This window comes from Notamacropus eugenii, chromosome 3 (genome assembly GCF_028372415.1).
Source record: "Notamacropus eugenii isolate mMacEug1 chromosome 3, mMacEug1.pri_v2, whole genome shotgun sequence".
Taxonomy (NCBI): domain Eukaryota; kingdom Metazoa; phylum Chordata; class Mammalia; order Diprotodontia; family Macropodidae; genus Notamacropus; species Notamacropus eugenii.
The window spans coordinates 464423503-464450257 of record NC_092874.1 but is presented as its reverse complement, the minus strand read 5'-3'; the positions used below and the strand labels follow the sequence as shown (position 1 = coordinate 464450257).

The 26755-nt window shown below is 39.0% G+C and overlaps 1 protein-coding gene and 1 long non-coding RNA gene across 9 annotated transcripts in view; both read right to left on the bottom strand.

Annotated features, from left to right (window-relative positions):
- Positions 1-26755, bottom strand: part of FHIT (fragile histidine triad diadenosine triphosphatase) — a 1742479-nt gene that overhangs the window by 917303 nt on the left and 798421 nt on the right. The gene's annotated exons all lie outside the window — the stretch shown is intronic.
- LOC140497636 (uncharacterized) overlaps positions 1-26755 on the bottom strand; it is an 87444-nt gene that overhangs the window by 21967 nt on the left and 38722 nt on the right. Inside the window, exon 2 of the long non-coding RNA XR_011964798.1 lies at positions 1-26755. This exon is cut by the window's left edge and continues 21967 nt beyond it; it is cut by the window's right edge and continues 21045 nt beyond it. This is a non-coding gene — a long non-coding RNA (uncharacterized lncRNA).

The following is a 26755-nucleotide window of genomic DNA, read 5'->3' as shown; positions in this document are numbered from 1 at the left end:
ATGGTCCTGCTCTTTCAGGAAGGCCAAGAAATTTCAAAATTTCATTTCAAGATCAATTGATTCGGCCTGGCCTCAGAGTATCTGAGTTATTGCAGGAATGCCCTGACTTAAACATATTATACACACACACACACGCACACACACACACATATACACACACAGACATATATATACACATACATAAATGTTTATATGTGTATATGTAATATTATATACATACATACATATGTGTGTGTGTTATTTCTAAGTTAGTTGTTTGTACCTCAATGTATCCTCACAAAAATATCCACTCTTGGCTCTCAGATGGTTAATGGAAGATCATGTTGGATTTTAGTTTGAAGACTGGGCAGGATTTTCAATGATTCCAAAATCCCAACCCCCACACCTGTCCTACCTCCAAACAAAACACTTCTTTAGCACCAACAATGTTCCCATTAGTTTGCATGACTATAAGACATAGTAATGAAAATTCTGGAGGAATTACAATTAGAAAAAGTCACAAACCTTTATTGAGTAGTTGGTATATGCCAGACAGTGTGCTATAAATCCCCAGAGGGTGATAGAAAGGTACACAGTAGGTATAAGTGGGCTATAGCTTATCACCAACAATGGCTTGCCCTCCAAAAATGGTGGAAAAGATGTCACCAGGGACATGTGTTCCTAGACAAAGAGGCCACCCATGAAGTCAGAATGGAAGGGAGCCAAGAGATACTGAAAGTCATTCATGCACACACACAGACACACACATATGTATGCACACTCACACTCAGATGCATCACACACATGAGCAAAGGATTTAAGGAAATATTTGAAGAATTTTACAAGAGGAGAAAGAATAGAAGAGTTTCCACCCCAAACTTTTTGCAACCTGGTACCTTTCCATCTTTCTGGTATTCATATGAATTACTCCTCTACACATACTCTCCATTATATGCCCCAGGCACACTCTACTGGCCCACCTTCTGTTCATCACATCTAACACTCCATCTTCCATCTTTGAGCCTGAGCATTGGCTCTTCCTCCATGCCTGAAATGCTCTCCCTCCAATGGGATGACATGGCTTCCTACCAGACTTCACCCAAACATTCCCTTCTACATTCCCCACACTGCTGGTGCCTTCCCCTTGGTAGTTTCCTTCCCTCCACATCACGTGTGCTTGTTTGTATACATCCTGTCTCCCTCTTTAGGCTGTAAGCTCCTTGAGGACAGGAGCTGTTCCTGCTTTCCTTCTGCCTAGAACAGTTTGGAGCGCATAGAATATTAAGCACTTCACAAATATTTGGCTGACTGAAAAATAAAACAGGGATCCAACAAAATTAGGAATGATTGTAAGGTTCCAGTTTAATCCAACAACAAAATCTAAATATGTATATTTAGTGTTAACTGTATACAATGCAGGGTAGTAGTAAATCAGTCAACAAACACTTATTAAGCACCTCCTAATTGCCAGGTACTGTGCTAAGGCCTGGGGATTCAGAGAAAGAGAGTCCGTGTTGTGCAGGAGCTCACCAATCTAACAACATGTAAATAACTGTAAAGAAGACACCAAGATTATAGTACGGCAAACACAGCTTGTGCCTTCGTGAAGCTTCAGGTCTAAAAGGGGATGTACCATAACTACAAGAAACTAGACTACAGACTATACCATCCAGCCCCATATACTTGTTAGCTGTGTGACCCTGGGCAATCTTCACTTCTGTCTGCCTCAGTTTCCTCAACTATAAAATGGAGATAATAATAACATCTTCCCTCCAGGGTTGTAGTCAGGATCAAATGAGATATCTGTAAAATGTTTAGTGTGGTATTTGGTACACAGTAGGGGCTTAATAGATACTTATTTCCTTCTTTAAGGGCATAAAAGATGAAAAAAATTAATAAAGAAATATGTGAAGCCCAAAGTGGAGAGTGCCATTAATGACTGAGGAGATGAGAAGAATAAAAAAACTTTTTGGACGAGGTAGAATTTAGAGGTTTGGTGTTACTGGAGAAATTCAGTCATCTGTATCAGGGAACAGAGAAGAGATAAAGGAGAGGGCTTTTCTAGCCAACAGGAGCCAGAGGAGCAAAAGGAAAAAAGGGAGGCAAGGACGTGGTGCATCTCGAACATGGTGAGCTATACATGTCTAACTAGAACAAAGATCAGGGAGGGGGCAGGAAGAAGAGACAGGGAAGCAAAAGGAGAGTAATGGCACATTGTGGCTGGCCCTGAGTGCAGCCCAGAGGAGCTTGAGCCTTTTCAGCAGGCATCAGAGAAAGGACTTTGACCAGAGGAGTAGTAGCAGGACCACAGCTGCCTATCAGGGAGATTGGTTTGACCATGGTGGGGTGTGGAGGAATGAGGTGGTGGATATCAGACATGGGGAGACCCACTGGGGAATGTTCACAATAATCCAGAATGAAGCTAAGAAGGGTGAGAACAGAGGTGTTGGAAGTGGGAGGAGGGAAGAAACCATGGATGCATTTTTATGAGTTTGGTAGAAAACTTAGATGAAGAGAAAAAAAAACCTTACACATGAAGTTTTTCAGATTCCCTAGGATAGATTCCAGCAAACTTGGTAATAAATCTTTTCTTTGGATCAACAATTTTTAAATGAATTTTATTTGTCTTGAACACAGAGTTAATTCTCTAGCCCTCTTCAAATGAATTTTCTATCTTGTTTACATCATCTGTGCACATTTCATACCCCTCCAGTCATACATAAACTCCTCAAAGTCAGAGAAGATTTCTTTTTCATCTTTGGGTCTCCTTACTTCTAGTATGGAGTCTGGCACACAGTAGGTGCTAAATAAATGTTTGCTGAATGGACCTGAATTTCCCTTTCCCCATTTGATCAAGGAAACAGAAGGAACTGGGTTTCTGACCCAGGTTTGGCAACTAGGTTTAATTTGGGGGATTTGTGAATATGGCAGGGAGCCTTGGGCGCTTTCCACTGAGAACTTGAAAATGAAAGTGGAAAGAAATTCATTTTGACATTTACACAATTCTGTTGCCACATTCATACGTGCAAAAGTGGTATTTTGGAGTTGCTAGAGAAGAGAGAAGTTAGGAAACTTAAATATTTCATAGGCCTTGAAAGAGAAGGTTGAATATTTTAATAGGGAGCCAGGTCTATTGTTTAGAAAAAGGTGAAGGGTTTGTTTTCTGGTTTGTTTATTTTTTCCTGGAATTTATAACTAAGACTTACTGTTAATCACTTCATTTCTGAACAAATCAGATAAGGAATCAATGTGGGTGGGGAGGGGTGTGGGGGCAACCCTGAAAACCCTAAGACTTGATAATGTATCTATTTTACTTCAAACAAAACTAGACTCATCATTTCTTCCAGGGTCATCTGATGGAAGGCAGACAAGTCATGTACCCTCTGTAATTTGTCTGCAGCCCTGAAAGACAGTTCAAATAACCATAAATCAATTTTGTAGTTTTCTATATTTGAGAAGCTCTAAATAAATATTTGATAGTATACAGACAGAGCACTGAGGAATGGTTTCATCTAATACAGTAATAAAAAAAAATTGTGACAAAGATACCCGCCCCCTTTCGAGTCTTGGGGAGATGAGATGAGAAAGATGCTGTCAGAATCTCAACCTCTGCAGTTGGTTAATTGGCACCTATCTGAACAAAAGGATCAGAATAGGCATGTTGTCTAAATGTCTAAATGATGCTGCTTTTTGGAGAGGTCTTTACTGTAGGACAGATCAGGATATGAATGAAATGAGGTGCCCTTGTAGCCAGGCACTTTGAACAAATATGGACCTTAGGTTTCTAGAGGTGATGACCTCCCCTCTTTGGGGGGTAGGACACATCACTGGGCAGTTCTGTAAAATGGCATTCTTCAAAGATGTCTAAGAGGCGTGGTCAGGAACCCTTCATCAGTAGGCAGGCTAGGAAATTGTCAGATTGCAACGGCAAGAGACTTCAATGAATACAATACGGTACAGTCGAAAATGGGTCTGCTAGGTGGCACCATAGTGCACAAAGGGCCCAGGACTGCAGTCCGGAAGACTCATCTTCCTGAGTTTAAATCTAGCCTTACTAGTTACTCGTTGTGTGACCTCAGGCAAGTCACTTAATTCTGTTTTCCTCAGTTTCCTCTTCTGTCAAATGAGCTGGAGAAGGAAATGGAGCACCACTCTAGTATCTCTCCCAAGAACACCCCAAACAGGGTCACAAAGAGTAGAAAGTAAGTGAACAACAGAGAAAAATGGCACTAGCTTTGATCCTGGGTTCAAACCCTGAATCTTGACACATACTATCTGTGGGACCTTGAGCAAATTATTTCACATCTCTTGGCCTCAGTTTCCTTGTGTGTAAATGAGGGGGTTGGCCTTGATGGAACCCCCTTTAGCTCTAAATCTTTGATTATATGTTTTAGATGGCTAGGCAGTAATTCAGTAATGAGATTATGAATTGAAATGGGGCTAGACTAACTAAATGAAGAGATCCCTCTAAACTCAAAATTCTTTAGCTGCAGGAAGTCTTTAGCTACCATTTCTCTTTATTTTAAAAACTCTAACTTATTTTCTTTTTAAAACTAAAAAAAGTTTTGACATGTCATTGATGACTTTTGATTTTCTGACAATTTCCAAAGGTAACCCTCTCTCCCTCCCTACCCAGTGACCCATCTCTTCTAACAAAGACTAAAAAGGAAAGAAAAGAAAGCAAGCCAGCAAAACTAAGGTCAAGCCTGACAAAATATGCGACGTTCCACACCCATAGTCCCCCACTTCTGCGGAGAAGGGAGAAAGTCGATTTCTCATCTCTTCTCTGGGCCAAGTTTGGTCATTATAATTACACATTTGATGACCTAAGAGGATCCCTGACTTTGGAGTTACTCTAATAGAGTCCAATGTATTTAACTATTTGGAATCTAGTTGATTTCCTGAGTTTGACCAGGGTATCAAATTACTCACAATTAGGGAGTGCTTATGGGGATAGATGCTTTTCTCACAACAGCTTGGCAATGACAAACTGAAGCTCAGAGAGATTAATTAACTTGCTCATAGACAGAGTGCTGGGCCTTGAGTCAGGAAGAACTCTGTTCAAATGTCTCCATGGGTACAAATCAATTTGCCTGCCTCAGTTTCCTCAACTGTAAAAAGGAGATAAAAATATCTGCTTCACAGGGTTGTTGTGAAGATCGAATGAGATAATGATTGTAAAGTACCCAGCACATAGTAGGTGCTTAATAAATGCTTACGTCCTTCCTTTTCCCTTTGTCCAAGCTCGGTGAGTTAGTATGTGACCAAGCTGAGATTTAACCTAACTCCCCTGACTCCAAAGTCTTCCCACCACACTACACTTTGGCTCCTAATCAGTCTGCAAGAAAGTCCACAGCTGGCATGTCATACTTCCCCATGTGAACACATGTAAATACATTTCCAATTCTGTGATTTAGAAGCTGTCTCCACCAAAGCAACCAGTTTGTGAACTTCGTAGGCAAGTAGACGAAATCTCAAGAGGGTCAAATGATTTTCCCAGGGTCAGACAAATAGCAAATGTCAAAAGTGGGTTTTGACCCCAAGACTTTCTGATTCCAAGTCCAGCACTCTATCCATTTCATCACATTATCTCTACACATTCCTAAGAGGATCTAACAAGGCTATGTCAAATTGCTCCTTCAATCAATGCCTCATCATGGTATTGAGATGATTCTGACTTTGGGGAGTTTATATTACTACTACTAATTATTATTGTAAGTATCATTTTATAATCATTAGTGATTCTTTATAATTACTTATAATAATTGATAATAGTAGTAGCAGTAATAGTAGTATAGCATGCAAGGTTTAACAGAAGCATTTTACACAACTGTTCATTTGACTCTCACAACATGCCTGGGAAGCAGGTGCTATCATTCAATCCATTTTACAGATGAGGCAAGTAAGCCTGAGAAAACATAACAGACTTGTCCTGGATCACACAATTAGTAAATGTGTAAGGCAGGATTTGAACTCAGGTCTTCCTGACTCCAAGTCCAATATCTAATCCACTTTGCCACCTATGCTATTAGAAGACAGATTTTGTTAGGTCCTACAAGGCTTGAAAAGCTTTGAGTATGGGCCTTGCGATAGACTTGTATACGTATTCTCTGCAGACCAGTTAAGTCAGGTGAAGCCTGACACATCTCCATGAAGTGACAATCATTTTGGCCACAGTACCTCATGAAGATTTCCAAACAATATGATTGAGAGGAAAAAGTCACCATACAGAAATCCCAGTTACTTGGAAGTACTGAGACCTTGCACAATTTAGAACTAACCAGTGAAGGCCATAAGAGCTAGGATTCTTTCGTCCTAGAGCTCTGTTATGATTATTGACTAGGAGGGGGGTGGAGTCAAGATGGCAGAGTAGAAAGATGCACACATTCTAGCTCTCCCCCCACAGTCCATAAAATATCTGTAAACAAAGACTCTCAACAAATTCTAGAACAGCAGAAGCCACAGAACAACAGAGTGGAGATTTCCAGCCCAGGGTGACCTGGAAGGCCAATGGGAAAGGTCTATCACACCTGACATGGAGCTGAGGCCAGCCCATCCTGGGCCACCTGGCGCTGGGAGGAGCAGGACTGGAGCAGGTTCTGGGGATGAAATCAACGGCTGCAGCAGTGGTTCGATTTCCCTCAACCCACAGGCAACAAAGGTCAGTGAGAGGGCTTTTTCAACCAGAGGGAGAAGGGAGCAGAGTCCTCCCCTAGCCCCAGCCTGAGGCAGTGGCGGAGGCAGCAGCAGCAGCAGTTTCAGATAGCAGTTTCAGGCAGCAGTTGGTATCCATTGTTCCATTGTTTGAGAGCTCAGCTTAGGGCCCCTGGGGGAACTGAGCAGCTGACCTGAACCTGAGCCCTGAGTGGTGGCCCTGCCCCCACCTAAAGCCCTTGGGGGAATTGAGCAGCTGGTCTGAACCTTAGCTGGGAGCCAGGCCAGGGAGCAAACTCCTCTCCCATGATTGTGACACCTTGGAGGAACTGAGATGTTACAGGTCCCCAGAATATACCCTACTCTTGACAAAGCACCCAAAAGTCAAGTAACTGGTTGGGAAAATGTCCCAAAAAGGGGGAAAAATGACTATAGAAGGTTACTTTCTTGATGAACAGCTATTCTCTCCCATCCTTTAGGATAAGGACGAACAATGTTTACCATCAGGGGAAGACATAAAAGTCAAGGCTTCTGCATCCAAAAGCTTCAAAATAAATATGCAATGGTCCTAAGCCATAGAAGAGTTCAAAAAGGATTTTAAAAAGTCAAGTAAGAGAGGTGGAGGAAAAATTGGGAAGAAAAATGAGAGAGATGCAAGAAAATCATGAAAAGCGGGTCAACAGCTTGCTAAAGGAGACCCAAAAAAATGCTGAAGAAAATAACACCTTTGAAAATAGGCTAACTCAATTGGCAAAAGAGGTCCAAAAAGCCAATGAGGAGAAGAATGCTTTCAAAAGCAGAATTAGCCAAATGGAAAAGGAGGTTCAAAAGCTCACTGAAGAAAATAGTTCTTTCAAAATTAGAATGGAACAGATGGAAGCTAATGACTTTATGAGAAACCAAGAAATTACAAAACAAAACCAAAAGAGTGAAAAAAATGGAAGATAATGTGAACTATCTCATTGGAAAAACAACTGACCTGGAAAATAGATCCAGGAGAGACAATTTAAAATTATGGGACTATCTGAAAGCCATGATCAAAAAAAGAGCCTAAACATCACCTTTCATGAAATTGTAAAGGAAAACTGCCCTGAGATTCTAGAACCAGAGGGAAAAATAAATATTGAAAGAATCCACCAATCACCTCCTGAAAGATCCAAAAAGAGAAACTCCTAGGAATATTGTTGCCAAATTTCAGAGTTCCCAGGTCAAAGAGAAAATATTACAAGCAGTTAGAAAGAAACAATTTGAGTATTGTGGAAATACAATCAGGATAACACAAGATCTAGCAGCTTCTACATTAAGGGATCAAAGGGTGTGGAATATTATATTCCAGAAGTCAAAGGAACTAGAATTAAAACCAAGAATCACCTACCCAGCAAAACTGAGTATAATACTTCAGGGGAAAAATGGCTATTAATGAAATAGAGGACTTTCAAGCATTCTTGATGAAAAGACCAGAGCTGAAAAGAAAATCTGACTTTCAAACTCAAGAATCAAGAGAAATATGAAAAGGTAAATGGGAAAGAGAAATCACAAGGGACTTACTAAAGTTGAACTGTTTACATTACTATATGGAAAGATAATATTTGTAACTCTTGAAACTTTTCTTAGTATCTGGGTAGTTGGAGGGAACACACTCACACACAAACACACACACACAAATACAGAGACAGAAACAGAGAGAGAGAGACAGATACAGAGACAGAGAGTACAGGGTGAGTTGAATAGGAAGGGATCATATCTAAAAAGAATAAAATTAAAGGGTGAGAAAGTAATATATTGGGAGGAGAAAGGGAGAAATGGAATGGGGCAAATTATCTCTCATAGAAGAGGCAAGAAAAAGCTTTTCCAATGGAGGGAAAAAGGGAGGAGGTGAGAGGGAAAAAATAAAGCTTACTCTCATCACATTTGGCTCAAGGAAGGAATAACAGGCACACTCAACTTGGTATGAAAATCTATCTTATACTTCAGGAAAGTAGGGGAGAAGGGGATAAGCAGGGTGGGGAGGATGATGGAAGGGAGGGCAAATGGGAGGAGGGAGCAATTAGAAGTAAACACTCTTGGGGAGGGACAAGGTCAAAAGAGAGAATAGAAGAAATGGAGGGCAGGATAGGATGGAGGGAAATAGAGTTAGTTTTACACAACATGACTGTTACAGAAGTCATTAGCAAAACTACACATATATAGCCTATGTTGAATTGCTTGCCTTCTCAGTGGGGATGGGTGGGGAGGAAGGAAGAAAGAGAAGTTGGAACTCAAAGTTTTAGGAACAAATGTTGAGAATTGTTTTTGTGTACAACTGGGAAATAAGAAATGCAGGTAATGGGGTATAGAAATTCATCTTGCCCTACAGGACAAGAAGAAGATTGGGATAAGGGAAGGGAGAAGTGTTAGAAGGGAGGGCACATTGGTGGAAGGGGCAATCAGAATGCAAGGCATTTGGGGGTACGAGGAGGGTAGAGATGGGGAGAAAATTTGGAACTCAAAATTTTGTGGAAATGAATGCTGAAAACTTAAATAAATTAAAAAAAGATTGACCACGTGGAGAATATTTGGGATACAGTAGAAGATATGAAAAGGAAATTATATGTGTGTGTGTGTGTGTGTGTGTGAGTCACAAAGTGAGACAAAGGGACAACAGAACAACCAACATGTGTCACTATTTTGCATATAACATAAAAGAGAATTTAAGGAAAGCCCCTTAGCATATTGGGCAGATTCCCTGGGATGGACTTATGGGAAAACACAGATCAAAGTCACACAGAATAGGCAGTTATGAGATGGGTTTTGATCTATACCTTTGAAAGGCATACCCAAGTTGAAGAACTCCCAGATGCCTTACACCAGTGTGTATGTGTTCATCCTTCATTGCCGAAGAAGACCATGTCATCAGAGAAATAATGACATGACTTGTACTTGACTTTGTTTTGAGTAAGGGAGGGCTGTTCAGGTCACCAGCCTCACTTCTCCTCCAGAGCCATCTGAATCCAGTGACTAGATATTCATCAGGATGACTGGAGATGATCCAGGATGAGGCATTTAGGGTTAAGTGACTTGCCCAAGGTCACACAGCTAGTGAATGTCAAGTGTCTGCGGTGAGATTTGAACTCAGGTCCTCCTGACTCCTGCACTGGTGCTCTATCCACTGCACCATCTAGCTGCTCCACTACACACTAGTGTACTGTAGTATAGAATGTATGAGAATGCCTTTCGCCTACCATTTGTTTTTATCCTGCATCAATGATATTTGAGTAGAGATCACCCAGCTATGTGTCCTAGGAAATTAGAAATATAAAAGCTTTGTGTGTCAGACCCTCCATAATGATCTACTCAATTCATGAATAAATATCCCTTGCATTGCCATTAGTACTTGGCATGTCCACAGAGACTGCTGAGCAGGCATTGAGTAGCAATGAGGTCACAGGGCCATGGATTTAGAGCCAAAAGGAGACTCAGGTAATCTAGTCTTTGTCCTCAAGTGTATGATCTAGTCGAGAAGATGAGATGCCAAAAGGGGTCCATGGAGAGATTTCAGAGGGTTAGTAAATATGAATAGGGAAAGAATACATCTTTATTTCAATATAATTGGTTTCCTTTGTAATCCTATTCATTTTATATCATGCATTTAAAATCATTATTATGAGAAGGGGCTCATTGGCTTTACCAAACTGTCATGGGTGGGGTGAGAGATGACAGAGAGGGTTAAGAACACCTGGATTTAGAGCCTAAGTAGAAGGTATTAAAATAGTATAGCCTAGATTAATGAGGTTCTCAAACAGGATGGCATTAAAAAAGACAAGAAGAAATGAGGAATATTATGGACATAGAACTGGTAGGGCTTAGAAAGTGATGATTGGATACTGGTGACAAGGAATAGGGAGAGCCTAATAATGACTCCCAAGTGCCAAGTCTGGTTGACAAAGAGGTTGATGAGGCCATTACAGGTTTGTGTGGGACAAGGAGAAAAGGTCATCAGGTCAGCCTTCACTATGCTGAGTTTGTGGTGTAACACTGCTGCAGCTGCTCAAGGGATTATGTGGAGTAAACAGAGAAAATACTGGAGCTAAGGAGAGAAAGTGTAAATATATCTCGAGTCATCTTCAGGGAGGATACAGTCATTAAGAAAGTGATGTGAAAGTGATGAGATTTAAAGGGAAAGAGAAAGGAAGAAAACTGACGACAAATAAAACTTTGAGCAACATCTGTCTTTCAGATGCAAGAAAAGGATCCAAAGAAGCAAAGAGAAGAATAAGGATAAAGGAAGAACCATAGGGAAATTCAGTTTAACCACTGAACTATGAATCCTAAGAGTGAAAGAAGTTAAATGACAGGAAACAACTCAACCTATATATACACATATATGTGTATTCACACACATATTTATATATGTATGCATATACACATATATAATGTGTGCATGTGTATACATGTGTGCACATATATGTATATTATATATATCAGGTACACACACACATATATGTGTGTATATACATATATATATGGAATTACTAAATGGAAATCAGTCTTTTCGTTTTCTCTAACCAAAACAGTACATGTGTGTATATGTATGTGTATATGTACATACATGCACACACACACTGTTTTGGTTAGAGAAAATGAAAACCAAAACGGTATACACACCGAAATAAATACACATGTATATGTTTGTGTGTATATATATATATATATATGTACACACACATATAAATATACATACTGTTTGTATATATGCACACATGTATATGTATATATACATACATAGATATATGTCTATGTGTATATATATCCAAAACAGCAAAAACATTTTGGTTAAAGAAAATGAAAAGCCTCATTTCCACTTAGTAATTCCTATTTTTTGGAATAAATCTCTCATGAGTTACAAAAATGAGATTTATATGCAAATAATTTTTTCATAAATTAACTGCTTACCATAATTTATAGCCAAAATGGATATATTTGTACTCTTTGTACAATGAAAGATATTAGAAGACAAAATGAAAAGTGCATTAGACGAGTTTAAATACCTTGGAATTTAATGGTAGTGAAGCAACAATTAATCAGAAGCCTAAAGTAATTTTCCTAGGATATGAAGAAAATTGTTTTTAAACATCCTTATAAATAAGGCTGTCAAGAGATTTCCAGATAACCACGGTAATAGGAAAATGAGGCTGGAGAATGTACATTGTTCTACTTGTTTCTCAAGATCATTGGGGCTTTTCATCTACAGAAATACATGCAAACAGATCAAGAAAGACCTGGCTGAGAACTGCTGTTAAGGGGAAACAGGACAGAGGACATCAGACTTTGCAGGCTCTTGTAGCCAGCAGAGGTTTTGTTATTTGCATAGAACACCAGAGCATGATGGGAGAAATTTAAAAAAATTCTTCATTAATTTTGCTCAGTTCTTTTTCCTGTTGAGGAATAGAGGCTAGAAAAAAATACTGCAGCCATTGGGATAGGATAGAGACTAAAATGACTTTCTCATTCTAAATCATGTAAGTGTTGAATGGAGGGACTCGAGGAGACAGTAGAAGACAAAATGAAAGTACAGTAACTATAAATCCATAAAACTGCATCAAAATACTGTAAAAACAAAACAAAGCCACAAACATTTTAAATTAGAATTTCACTGATAATATTTCCAAATCATTAGGACAAAGATTTTAAATATTTTATGGAAAAGCTGAAGAATAAATACTAGTTTTTTGTTTAGCATTACAATAAGGTGGTCAGATTCATAGGACTGGGCAATAGGGTCCACATTATGTACAATGGGAACCTAGAGGCCTCCTCCTAGGATCTGTGAAGGACAGAGATGGCTTGATCAGCTCTACTCCCCAACATTGCTGGAGATGTCTAGAGGCCACAGGTACTGGAACTTTCCACCCTCTTCAACAGTCTTTTGAATTAGGTAGACAATTTAAAGGTAAGGAGTTCACAGCAACACAACTTTGGGAAGAGCTATGGTCAGATTTCTATTTTCATAATAATACTGAGATATTATTTGCCTATTAAAATATTTCTTTCTCCATTAGATTGTGAGCTTCTTGAGGGTAAAGACAGTTATTTGCCTGTCTTTGTAACCCTAGCATTTCATCATGGTGACTGGCTCATACTAGGTGCTTAATAAATGCTTCTTGAGTGATTTGATGACCCTGACAATTCATTAACATTTGGTCTTGTAAAGATCAAAAAAGAATATTTGTAAAGTGCTTAGCATTGTGCCTGCCCCAAGCAGTACTCATCATTATCATCCTTGTTATTAAGACAAACAAGCTCCTACTATGCAGGCAGCATTCTAAATGTTGCAAAGATAAAACAGTGCTCGCCTTCAAAAAGCTTATTTTCTATCAGTAGAAAGCAATATATACACATACTAAATATATGCTTAGTAAATACAAGTAATTCTAGATGAATTACCTTATATTAGGAGTTAGGTGGATCAGCCAAATGTGGCAATTGGCCCAAGGCTTGAGAAATTCTGTTTATGAAACATTTTAACTTGTATTTATGAAATTCCTATGATTTATAAGGTATTGTATTTGCTGTTGGGGACTCAAAAAGAAAAAAAAACATCAAAAATAAGGAGCATTAATTGAGTGCCTACTATATACTAGGAACTGTTCTAGTCATTCTTCTGGAGGAGACGATGCCTCCCATCTAAGATCCAACTGCAGAAGAGATACAGCATAAGTACAGAACAGATGCAAATAAAGACTTCCCTGAGAAGCTATCCGTGCCTGGAGCAAACTTACATTCTACTAAATGGTGAATAAATAGAGTTCAAGAGTAGCTTGACTTTCTCTAACATCCTTTCATTGAAAAGTTTTTTCACATTCATTATCCCATTTGACTGTCTCAATTACCAGGTCAAATGATGAGAGTTTTAGTAACTTTGGGTCATTGATTAGAGCTAGAAAGAACTTTTGAAAGGATTGAGTGCAAATCCCTCATTTTTGAGATGATGACATGGAGGGCATAGAGGTTAACTTGCCTTCCCTCCTTGAACCACCAACCTGGGCTTAAACCTAGTACTTCCAAACTGGAATTTCAGTGTTCTTTCCAATAAAACAAGTTGTCTCTCCCTTGAATGTCAATAGGTGCTTCTGAACTGGGTGAGGATGCTTCGGAGCAGTTTCTCATGCTAAGTAGGATGGAGGATCTCGGGGAAATCTTGTTTATACTTGTTTTTACGCTTGTTTACACTTGTTTCTGCTGCGCAGAGCTTTTCTTCCTAGATAGCAGACGTGTAATATTCATCTAAATCCTTGTGAATTGTGACAAATTTCTGATTAATGGGATTTGAGTTAATGACATTTTCCTGCTCACGCAGATAGCAGTCTTAAACAGGATTGCTCCTAGGAAGCAGCAGGAGACAGTGGAAAGGACATCCAATATGGTGTCACCATCCTTACTGTCAGCCCCACTCTCAGCTCCATGCCAGCCTCCAATCTTTACTGGCTCCTTCCTTCCTCAGCATCCTCCTCCCATATGCAATGTTTACCTCCTCCATTTTATGGATTTGCCATCCATAATGTGACACCTGTTCCCTGTTTTCACTTACAGAGCCACCACATTAACTCAGATCCTTATCACCTTTCAATGGGATTATTACAAAAGCTTCCTCACTGAGTGCTGGGTTTGGAGTCAGAGAGCTCAGGTTGAAATTCCCAATTTCCTCCAAAAGCGTGCTCAAATGCCTCCTTCTGCACAAAGGCTTCCCTTATTCCAAAGCCCTCCCCTAATTATCTTGTATTTATTTTGTAGGTACATGTCTCCCCCATAGACTAGAAGTTCCTTGAGGGCAGCACCTATTTCAATTTTCTCTCTGTCCCCAGTGACTAGTACATTTAATGAATGCCTGCTGATCAATTTTCAATCCTGATTTTACCACTAGTCTTTTGCCAAGCAATTTGCTTTCCATGGGCCTCAATTCCTCATCTGTAAAATGAGGGGTTGGGTTAAATGATACCTCAAGTCCCTCCCAGATCAAACTCTACACTCAAATTCATAACATAATCTGAGGAAAAGAGCAACAGAATAGAGCCAGCTGCTTGAAGCATATAAATGTGCAGAAGATACATTTCTGAACTTCTTAAATAAGGAAAAAAATAGAAGGGAAAAAAGGAAAAATGTCATTCCTCTAAAGTTTGTGTGATTGATTGATAATGAACAGGAACAAAGTTTAAAATGTCTTCTTAGAGGTGAAAGAGAAACTCCCACAATTCCTTCTGGAAATGTTCAACTAAAATAAAACGTCATTAGAGAGGCTTTGACACTCTGCTCTCCAGTGATCCAAATTACAAAAACAGGGTTGTATACCCAATGATGCAATTACATGCAGTCATGAGCAGTTTAATTATTCTATGCCTGAGCAAGCTTCCAAAAAGTGAAATAAAATAAATAATTGCCCTGGTAGAATTCCTGTACTTCTTCATCTGATGTTCTCAACTCTACTGATCTCACAACTTGAATCCAGGTCTGTGAGCTCTGAGCACCGTCATTCTTTGAAAAAGGAAGGACCACTTAGATCCACAGTCAATAAACTGATTTATCTCTGGAGACTATGGTGACATCCTTTAAATCCCCAGTAACTTTTTCACAAAGGCTACTAAGCTCTATAAGAAGATTCAACAAGTGCGTGTACAGCACCTAGTATGTGCTAGGCAGTGCAGAGGACAGACAGAAATAACAACAGCCCCTACCCTCCAGGAACTTACATTCTACAACATGTGTCTAGAAGAAAAGAAAAATAAAAAACTCATAGTAAGTAAATTCAAAGTAATTTAGAGGTGAGTGGGAGAACACTAACCACTGGGGAGATGAAGAAAGGTCTTTTAATTTTTTCCTACATGAAAGAGTTGGCACCTGAGTGGAGTTAAAGGAAAGAATTAGAGGCTCTACCGGGTAGGAGTGCATGGGGATCAGCCTGCACAAAGCCACCAAAGTTTTTAGAGCAAAGAAATGACCCAGGCTTATGCTTTGTGATCGCTGTTAAGTCATTTTTTCAGTCATATTTTACTCTTAGTGACCCCATCTGGGGTTTTCTTGGTCAAGATAATGGAGTGGTCTGCCATTTCTTTTTCCAGCTCATTTTACAGATAAGGAAACTGAGGCCAACAGGGTGAAGTGACTTGCCCAGGGTCACACAGATAGTAAGTGGTAAAGGGCAGATTTGAACTTAGGAAGATGAGTCTTCTGAACTCCAGACCTGGCACTCTAGCCCCTGTGCCACCTAGCTTCCCTAGACTTATGCTTTAAAAGAGTGAAAGGTCAGTAGTATTGACAGAGCCCCATCTTTTTCAGTGTTCTTTAAATAAAACTTTTAAAAATGATTACTGTACTTTCAGGGAAAAACTAGCAATGGTTACTAAAAGCCACGACCTCCGTGGTGCTAAAGACAATGAGCTTTGATGGGTTCATTTTTTGCATCACGCCACGGAAATCTTAACGCTGTTCAGCATTACTATCCCTTCAGTTGGACTTGAAAAGAAGCCCAGAAAATCCAAATCCTGCAAACAGAGAGAGTTTCATTTAGGTGTTAGGCATCGAAGTGTGGGGGCTACTAAGTCAGAGTCTGTCAACTGAGGGACTTGGGTTCTATTGAAATGGGCATGAAATTATTTTTAGGAATAAACATAGCTACCATTCACAAAGTGCTTTAATTTCAGTCTTATTATAATAGCTTGTATTTGTATAACTTTAAGGGCCTTAATAGTCTGTTATCTCACTGGACAATTCTGTGGGAAGGGTGCTTTTATTACTTGATTTTACATATGAAGAAACTGAGGCTGACAGAAATTAAATGATTTGTATCTGAGGAAGTATTTGAACTCAGGCATTCCTGACTTCCAGTATGGGTACTCTACTTAGTTCGCCACCTAGCTGACAAAAAAAAAGGTAGAATCTTAGAAATGGAGGGAACCTAATATGTCATTCACTCCTACCTCCTACTCAATGTAGAAATCCATTTTATATAATTTTATACCATTTATATCATTTTTATCACTTCAGATGGATGGGAGACAAGAGGTATTAGACTGACTACCAAACTGAAGATCTACAGAGCCGTTGTGCTGACCTCATTGTTATATGCTTGTGAAACATGGACTGTCTACCAGTGCCATGCCAGGAAACTGAACTGCTTCCACTTGAACTGTCTTAGGAAGATTCTGAGGATCACCTGGCATGATAAGGTACCAGACGCTGAAGTCTTTGCTTGAGCTGAACTGCCAAGCATTCAAACTATGCTTCAGAGAGCACAACTCCAATGGGCTGGCCACGGTGTTGGAATGCAAAATGTATGCTTGACAAAAAGACTATTTTATGGAGAACTTGCATGGGGCAGGCAATCACATGGTGGTTAGAAGAAACGATACAAGGACACTCTCAAGGTCTCTCAAGAACTTTGGATTTGACTGTGCAACATGAGAGACGCTGGCACAGGACCGCTTAGCATGGCATGCCACATAAGAAAAGGTGCTGTGTTCTTTGAACAAAGTAGAATTGAGACAGCACAAAGTAAATGTAGGGTGTGCAAATTTGGGATATCCACCCCAAATATTCACACGGACTATCTGCATCCAACCTATAGTAGAGCATTCTGAGCTCGTATTGGTCTGATCAGCCACAGTCAGACACACTGAAATTTCACTTTATCATGGTGATGTCACCCTGGTCCTCTTCAAAGACGAAAGACAACAACCAACCAGCTATTCAATTTCAATCACTAAGGTTTAATAAGTACTCAATACCTGCCAGGCACTCTTCTAGATATATATAAAACATCTAGAAGTTTACATTTAGTGTCCAGGCACAGGTATGAATGTTCCTAGGGAAGGGGAGCCCAGGACTTTAGGAGGTAGCAAATGCCATTTTGAAAACAGCTCTAATTGCTAAATAATGATAATGATGATGATGGTGATGATGAAGAAGATACAACAAAAATAACACATTTCATTTGTAGAACATGAGAATATCCAATGCCTTTGATGTTAGACCAAATCTCAACATTCTAAAGCATGAATTTACCTGGTGATTATGAAGCCAGAAGCAGGCTGTGTCCACTATACAAGGCAGGAGATACTTCCTCAGGGTCCAGGAGATTCAAAGTGAGGGGAGTAATATAGAATACATTCTCACTTCTCATTCCCTACTGATCTAACCCTCATTCTCTTCTCACTCATTCTTCCATCCTCTGCAATGACTTCTTACCTCATCTCAAATGAAACCAACCTCTCAAAAATCACCAATGATTTCTTAATTAATAAATCTGATTTTTTTCTTAGTTTCCATTCTTTTTTATTTTTAAAACCTTTTCTGAGATTGTTGACCATGCTTTACTCTTGCTGTCCTTGCAGGGTTTTCACAAAGTTACTTTCCTTTGGAATGCCTCCTACCTGTTGATTCCTTCTTCTCAGTCTCCTTTACTGGGGCTCATCATCTCAATATGGGGATAACTCAAGGTTCTGACTTCTCTGTTCTCTGTTCTTTCTGTGGGTGACCTCATCGCTCCCATGTGTTTAATGGTCATCTCTGAGTAGAACTCTTTCCCAAGATCCACTCTCTCATCACCAATTGCCTATCGGACATTTCAAACAGAATGTCTTAGAAACATCTCAAACTTAACATCCAAAATAGAACTTAGTATCTTCCCCCCACCCCAAATTCCCTGACTGAATGTTCTCATTCCATCATCCTTTCAACGCCGTGGGTCCAAAAGCTCAGCATTACCCTCGACTTCTCTTTCCTCAATCAGTAGATAAATCTTAACCGTTATACCTCTACAACATCTCTCATATTCAATATCTTCCCTCTATTCATATAAACTTCATTTAAACTATTTTAATATCCTGCTCAATCATCTCCTTACCTCAAGTTTCTTTCCATTCCAAGCCATTCTCCATGCAGCTGCCAAAATGATTTTCCTAAAGACCAGATCCAATCATGTCACTCCTCAGTTCAATAAAAGCTAGTGACTTCCTCCGGCTTTTAAAATAAAATATAATCTTCTTTGTTTGGTTTTTAAAGCCTTTTACACTTTCAGCCCTCATTTTTGTTATTCTCTTTCCCACACTCTATGGTCCAGCCAAACTGACCTCGTCTCTGTTTTTCATACACAACAGTACATCAACAATCTCTGTGTCTTTGTACTGGTTTTCCTCTGAAACGCATTCCCTCATCATCTCTGCCTCTAAGAAGCCTTTCTTTTCTTTCTTTCTTTTTTTATTGAAGCTCAGCTCAGACACATCTTCTACGTGAAGTTTTCCCTTTTCACCTTCGGTGCAAATATCTTGCCTCCAACTTATATACCTTGTATGTAATTACCTTGTATTACTTTCTAGGTTCATTTTGTTTCATCCATACACATGCACATATATATGTGTGTATATGCCTATATACATACACATACGTACACTCAAATATATGTATATCTGTGCATATAGACATGCACACATAGATGTATATTTGTCTACATTTATATGTCCATACATATATGTACATATACCTCCATATATGTGTGTGTTTGTGTATATATACATGTATGTATGCACGCATATACACATACTTACACACCCCTACATTTTCTCCCCTTATAGAATGTGAGATGCTAAAGTACTAGAATGCCTTCAATGTTTTGTTTTGTATCCCTGGGACCTTGTCCACTGGGGGAGAGCACATAGTAGGAACTTAATGAACTCTTGCAGATTGATTTATAAGGCAATTTGCCATTATTTTAAAACTAATAATAACACTAACCACTAACACCCCTGTATTGTTTATAGTATAATACAGCTCATTTTCTCCCCAATAAAACTCTTCAGTTGAGGCCATCATTAAATATGAGAACACAGCTCTATCTAGGGGGTTTATAGCATGTAACAAAATAGACATAAGTCATACCCTCAAGGGTCTATAATCTGACAGGAGAGCAAGTACAAACAGACACAAATAAAATACCTATGAGCAAGAGGTGTAACCAGGTCAGGACCAACAAGGTTTTGCCATGAGGTGACAAATATAGTGGGCACTTACAGTACTTGCAATCCTTGAAAAGCTACTTGGAAGGAATAATTAGCTAAAGTTAGATGCTATTAGATAGTGAATAGAACTTTTTATAGTACATAAACAAAGTAGCTGAACATTAATTATGCATTAGTTGAACAAATTATGGTTTGATGAATGTAATTGAATATTATTATGCCCCAAGGAAGGATTATATGTATGTGTATCTGTACATTATGTGTATTCCTACATATATGGATGAATAAAGCATTTGTTAAGTGCTTACTATGTGCAAAATGCTGTATTAAGCACTTGCAGAAAGAAATGGAAAAGTCATACAGTCCCATTCTAAATGAGGAGACAACACACTTGGAAGGTACCATCTGAAAGCACATGTAAAGATCTCATGGTCATTAGGGGGCAGCAGCAAAGCAGATAGTGATATCTCTTCAGTGTAATTTTCACTGATAAAATCATATCAGTTTCTGCTGTTGAATATTTGACAATACCAAGGACTTTGGTGACATACATATACATACATACATATATATATATATAATACACATACACACACACACACACATATATATATGTATACATATATATACATATATGTAGAATGAAAGTTCTTGAGACAGGGATGTTTTCTTCTTGCCTTTATATACCCTATGGCTAGCAAAATGTTGTACATATAGTAAGGACTTGGAACTGTTTGTCAAACTGAACTGAATAGATCACAATATGACGAATCCTGAGAAACATTAGAAGATTTGTATGATTCCTATGATTCAAAGCACAACCAGGAGAATGATATCAATGGTGACTTTAACAATGTAACTAGACACTAAGAGATCCACAGAAACCTGATCAATGCAATGATTGACGTTGATTCCAGATGACTGACAGAAGATATTTCCTTCTGGCAGACAGGTAGGACTCTGAGAGAATAGCACATTCTGTCAAGGTCATGGTATCAAAAAGTTTCGTTAAACAGTTTTTTGCTTTTTTTTTTTAGGAGAAGTAAGAAGAATTACTCAGAAGTGGTGACATATAAAAGAAAACATTTTAATAAAACACCCAATTAGTCAAAAGAGTTTAAGAACCTTGGTTGAGTGAAGCAAGAAGTGTGGCTGTTATCTTCCCAGCCAATGAGCATGGAGACACAGTCATAGCCATGTAGCCCCGTGCAAGTCGTAGTGCCTGTACTTGATAGGCTTTAGCCCCACTGCAGCTGAGAACTCCCAAGGTCAAGAACATCACCAGCTTCAGTCTCAGGGGTTATAGGAGTACACTGCTATGCTGGCTTCAGAAACATTTAATTTTGAACTAAAAGGGATGGGACATTAGAAACCACTGAGTTCAATTCATGCATTTTTCACATTAGGCAACTGAGACATTGAGAAGTCAAATAGCTTGCACAGATCACACAACCAGTAAGTATCTGAGGAAGGATATGAATGTTGGTCTGACTCAATCATTCTGTTCTCCATACACTTTTCCTAATTCCTCTTATTTATCCAGTTTCTATTCCGTCCATAAGCTCATTCTACTCCAAGGGTTAAGAATTTCCGGCAATGCTTCACTTGAGCAGCAATTTCAGAAATAATTGTCAGTTTCCCAAAGACCCATTTTCAAAACACCATCCCCTTTGATACACAAGGCTAATCATCAAGAATGTTGTCCTTGGGCTCTTTTCTTCCTCCACATCTAAGAATTCTACTAGGTAGGTATACTTCCTTACTCTCTATATTTCTTTACTATCTATACTTCTTTATATTTCACTATAATTTCCCAGTTTTATTGACCTCAGGAACCATAGCACAATACTGTGACAGTCTCCCATGTAATATTTCTTTGATTGGATTGAATCAGTGAAGCCATCATATTTTGCTGGCAAATGTTTTTATTGCCATTAGCCCCGGAAAGTGAGACAGGCATTCTTGCTGACACCATACCAAAATCCATCTATGAAAATATGCTTTAAGGTATTTCTCTTTCCAAAAGGTTGAACAGAACAAGCACACCATATAAATCAGAAAATAAGAAATCATCCTTTCTTCTCTCAAGCACAGGTCATAACTCGGGCAAATACTATGAACCAGAATCCTGTATGAGTAGCCATCATGGTACACTGGCAAGGCATTCATCAAGGTGTTGAAGTTAGGAACTGAACCTGACATTTGATTGGTCTAGGGACTTTGGGGGTAAGGAAAGTTTCTCTACCAATGCAGATTGTAGTCACCACAGTGGGATCTTGCATTTATTATATATACCTTGAATCAATTACGTGACGGCAAGGTGGAGTCTCATATAGAAAATCATCTACTCAGATTCATCCAGGTGAGGAAAAATGGTATTCAATATGAATATTTTCCAGAAGGCTCCAAAACTTTACATATGGATCCTCTGAACTCCACCTCTCCCAGCGCACATATCATCCTGCTTGTGGTATAATGTATAGCCCCCCAAAGCATTCATGTTTAAATTGTGAACTTGTTGTTTGGTATCAGTGAAATTCTTCAGATCCTCCAGTCATTCCAAAATCAAAGCAGGGAAGAAGGAAAAATCCTCCTCAATATTTTAAGTCCAGATGGCCCGTATCAACAGAATGGTATTTTTTTCTTGCCTTGTTCAGAAGGAAATTCGTGTTTGAAGTAATGACTCAATTTAAATAGAAGTGGTGAATTTACGGCATCCTTAGTCACCAATCTCAAGCTCAGGGCTATTTACAGTAACATATTTTAAGATCATTCTTTTAAAAGTCTAACTTGACAAAGAAAACTTTCTTAGGAATATTTCTTAATGGGAGAAAAAATCAAGCCTGTGAGTTTCAAAGAACATTTTCCTGCCTAACAATAAATAGTATTTTTAGTTATGCAAAATACAGAGACTCAAGTACCTGATTCCTTTGATGAACTTTTCTAGATGAAGAAACGCAGTTCACATATAGACTTACCTTGATCTAATCTTTCATTTTTTTGAAAAAAAGAAAAAGGCTCCAATTCTGCCCTTCCAAGACTTGGGCAGAAATGGAAGGTGAGAAGCACACTAATGAACCTTCTAAAACAAATATCATGTGGGATGGTTCGCTCTCCATTGAAAGAACAAATTCCCATAAGCATCTGAGCACATTACCATACTGATGGATTGAACTAAATGTAATTAAGGTACCAATAAAATGTATCTGAAGCCTTGTTCTCTTTAATATGTTTAATGTCCTTTTTCTTTATGATGTAGGGTGTCATCTGGAAGGAATTCTTTTTAAAAAACTGATTGTCATATTTCATATTTCTCAGCGTACAGAGAAGAGACTCAGTAGAACCGCCAGCTGTTGCTGCCTATTTGGGCTACAGATTAGTACCATAATGGAGTCACATTTTTCTAGGTCATGCCAACTTCAAACACTCAGTTCAAGCCTTCTTCATCAGTCCTTTATTGAATGCCACTTTATGCACAGCCCTGTGCTCTGCACTGAGGGGTGAAAGAATGATAATTAAGACACAGTCTCTGATTTCTTGGAACTTTCCTCATAGAAAGGCAGCCAGTATAACGATCTAGGAATCAATAAGCATTTATTAAGTGTGTACTGTACTTCAGGGATTGTACCAAGTGCCAGGTAAAGGAGAAAGAAGAGAAATATAAGGAGACTCTTTTACAGTTACAGGTCAGCACCTCCTCTGCAACTTGTAGCCTCCAAGCCAGGGTTCTTAATGTGTTCATGAAATATATATGTGTGTATAACATATATACATATACTTATATATGTAAATACATATACACATCATAGCTATATACTCACACATGTGCATATGCATATGTATGTGTATAATGCAGAAATAAATCCATGTATATGTATAACTGCTTTTTAATATAATTGCTTTCTTTTATAATGCTTTGAATCTTAATTTATACACTAAAAACATCACTTTGGGTCCACAGGGTTCACCAGATTGCCAAAAAGGTTCATAATATTAAAAAGGTAAGAACCTGGATTTGAGAATATTTCCCAGAGTACTGAGAGATTCTACAATCACTCAAGACCACACAGCCAGTACACATCCGAGGCTGGGACTTAAACCCTGCTCCTCCTGTCTTTGAGACCAGGTCTCTTATCCACGATTCCAGGCTTCCTCTCATATGTGCCGGGGATACAAAAACAAAAAGGAAAACCCCTCTTGCCTGGAAGAAGCTTGCTTACATTTGGGAGGCAGTGTGGTAGAGTAGAAAGACTATTGGATCTAGAGAGCACCTGGCTTCAGATCCCAACTCAGATAAGTCACTTAAAGGCCTTCAAGCTCAGGTTTCTAACCCGTAAAATGAGGGGGTTGGCCAACATGGCCTATGAGGTCTCTTCCAGCTCCAAAGGTTCCATCCTCCATTCAGTCACCAAGCAACTCCCCTACTCAGTATACTCCATCATCTCCCTGTCACCTCCAGCATCTAGTACAAAATCCTCTGTTGGGCATTCAATGCCCTTCTTGACCCAGCCCCCTCCTACCTTTTCAGCCTTCTTACACATGACTCCCTGCTTCCTTCCCCTTCCACCAACAAGACATCCATCTCTCAGCTCCAGGTGTTTTCCCTGGAAGTCCCCCCTTGCTCTCTCTGCATCTCCTCTTCTGACTTCCTTTAAGTCTCAACTAAATCCCTTCTTCTCCCAGCCTTTTCCTCCTTTAAGCATTTCCTGTTTATCCTGCATATAGCTTGTTCTTAGACATTTTTGTATGTTGTCTCCCCATTAGATTGTAAACTCCTTGAGGGCAGGGGCTGGGTTTTGCCTCTTTTTATATCTTCAGCAATTAGTGCTTAGTATAGTGCCTGGTACATAGTATGCACTTATAAATGTTCACTGACTGACTGACTAAGGAATGGTCTTATTCTATTAGGGAGAAACTCCCTTATATAAGTATATAAAAACAATGAAAAATAATGCAAAATAAGTATAATTTGGAGGGAGGTGGAGACATTAGAGGCTGGGGCAGAGGGCGTCATCAGAAGCTACTTGGAAAAGATGGGACTTCAATATCTGTTATACAATTGCTAACCAGGGAATCACAATACAGAATATCAGGCAAACAAAGAAGGATGCCCTGTAAATAAGACTGGAGGAAGAAAACACAGATTTCATCTGAATTGGTGAATGTGTCCTAGAGAAGACATCACTGATTTAAGCCTCAAAAGAATAGTTAAAAATTAATGGTGCTTATGATGATGATAATAGCCAGCATTTAGATAGAATAATTATACATATGTGATATTACATAAATCAATTAGAAAAATAATAGCTCCCAACAAAGGGAAGGTGGGGACATTCAGTGCCTCAAAGAGAAGTATAGAGACTATCAAGTTTTTAAACCTCATTTGTTCTCAAAAGACATCTCTTTAGTAGGATAAGGAGACGTGTAAGCGGTAAATAAGGCCAGCATTCGTACTGTGGTCAGCACACCTGGCTGTACAGCACATGTGACAAAGACCAGGGGGAGAGAAAAGGCCTTGTTCTAGAGGAATAAATGATAATAATAACAAGGGCTGGCATTCATATAGCATGTAAAGTTTAGCAAAATATTTTCCATATTTTCTTTTATTTTATCCCCACAGCAACTCTGGGAAGGAGGTACTACTAATATTCCCATTTTATAGATGAGGAACTTGAGGCAATAAATAACTTGGCCAGAGTCACACAGTTAATAAGCGCCTGAGGCAGGATTTGAAGTTGAATTTTCCTCATTCTAAATTCAGCAATCTCTGTGTCCTTCAGTGGTCTCAAAGCAGCTGCCCTGCTTCACATATAAGGAAACTGAGGCACAAGGAGATTAAATGACTTGCCCATGGTGACACAGAGAGTGAGTTAGAAGGGAGGCCTAAACCTGAGGTCTTCTTGATACCAATCCTAGTATAAAATGCTGCCCTCTAGTTAACTTCAAACCTCACAGAACAAATCCTCTTAATAAAAGGATTTGTTCTGTAAAGCTTGGACTCAGCCACATTTGAGGACCTAGAGGGCATATGTCCTGGAGGCCACAGGCTCCCCACCCCTGGTTTAGACAGTGCTTGGCCATGGTCAGTTCTTGAAAATTGCTTGCTGATTAATTGATCGATGTGGTCAAGGCATATTCAGATGTTTCATTGAGCTGACCATAGCAAATCAGATGGTCCTAATTCTGCTAACATTTTATCCTACATTTTCCCAAGCATGACTTGATAGCTGGATCAATAAGCACAGCACATTAAGAGTCATATACAAGCATTATTTGCTTATAGAATTCCTTAAGAATTGTAATAACTGTAATGAGGACAAGCTCACTTCTCCTATTTTACCAAGATGAGAGAATCTGCACCCTGTGGACGAGAAAACAAATGGAACTTTCCCCAAACTAATGTTCCCTTAATTTATATGTGGCAGAAGGTAATATAATGTATCACTATGTACCTTGGGATATTTGTTCACACTTTAAAAATATTTACTAGAGGTGTTATTTCATGTAAATGGTGACAAGGATATAAACATTCCTCTGCATTTCTAGATTTCAAGGAATCATTTTTTAATCACCCTTCACATAGGTAGAAAATAAGAGCAAGGTTTTGTTTTGCAAAGGGAAAAGATTTCATCTTGTTGCTTTAACAAAATTGTATTTCTTTTAATGAAAATTGCTAGTCCTTCCATAAATAATGACTATTTTGTGGCCCATTCATTTGGGAAAATGCAGTCCTAACTACAAAAATTTCCATATTAGTGAATTGAGAGCATATTTGAGAATATACCTGCAAAAGGACAATAATTTGAATCCCCAGACTCCTAATCTCCATGAAATGAGGGTAAAACACTCCTTTTAAGCACTTCAGAGGGAAGGGTTTGCCAGGTCTCACTGTCTTAGAGCAACATGAAAAAATATTGGTATTGAAAAGGCAGATCTTTGCTTTCATAGGAAGCTTGAGGTCAGTTTCAGAGCTCTGTAGTTTCTCAAAATCAACCAAGCCCACTGTCTTTCTCCTTTTTGACTCTTGATCTAGATCATCATCCACCCATACTGGCTATTCAACAAAGACATACTGCTAGAAAACTCCATTGGCTGTCCATACAAATTCATGCTAAAATAGGGTGAACTTTCAGAAA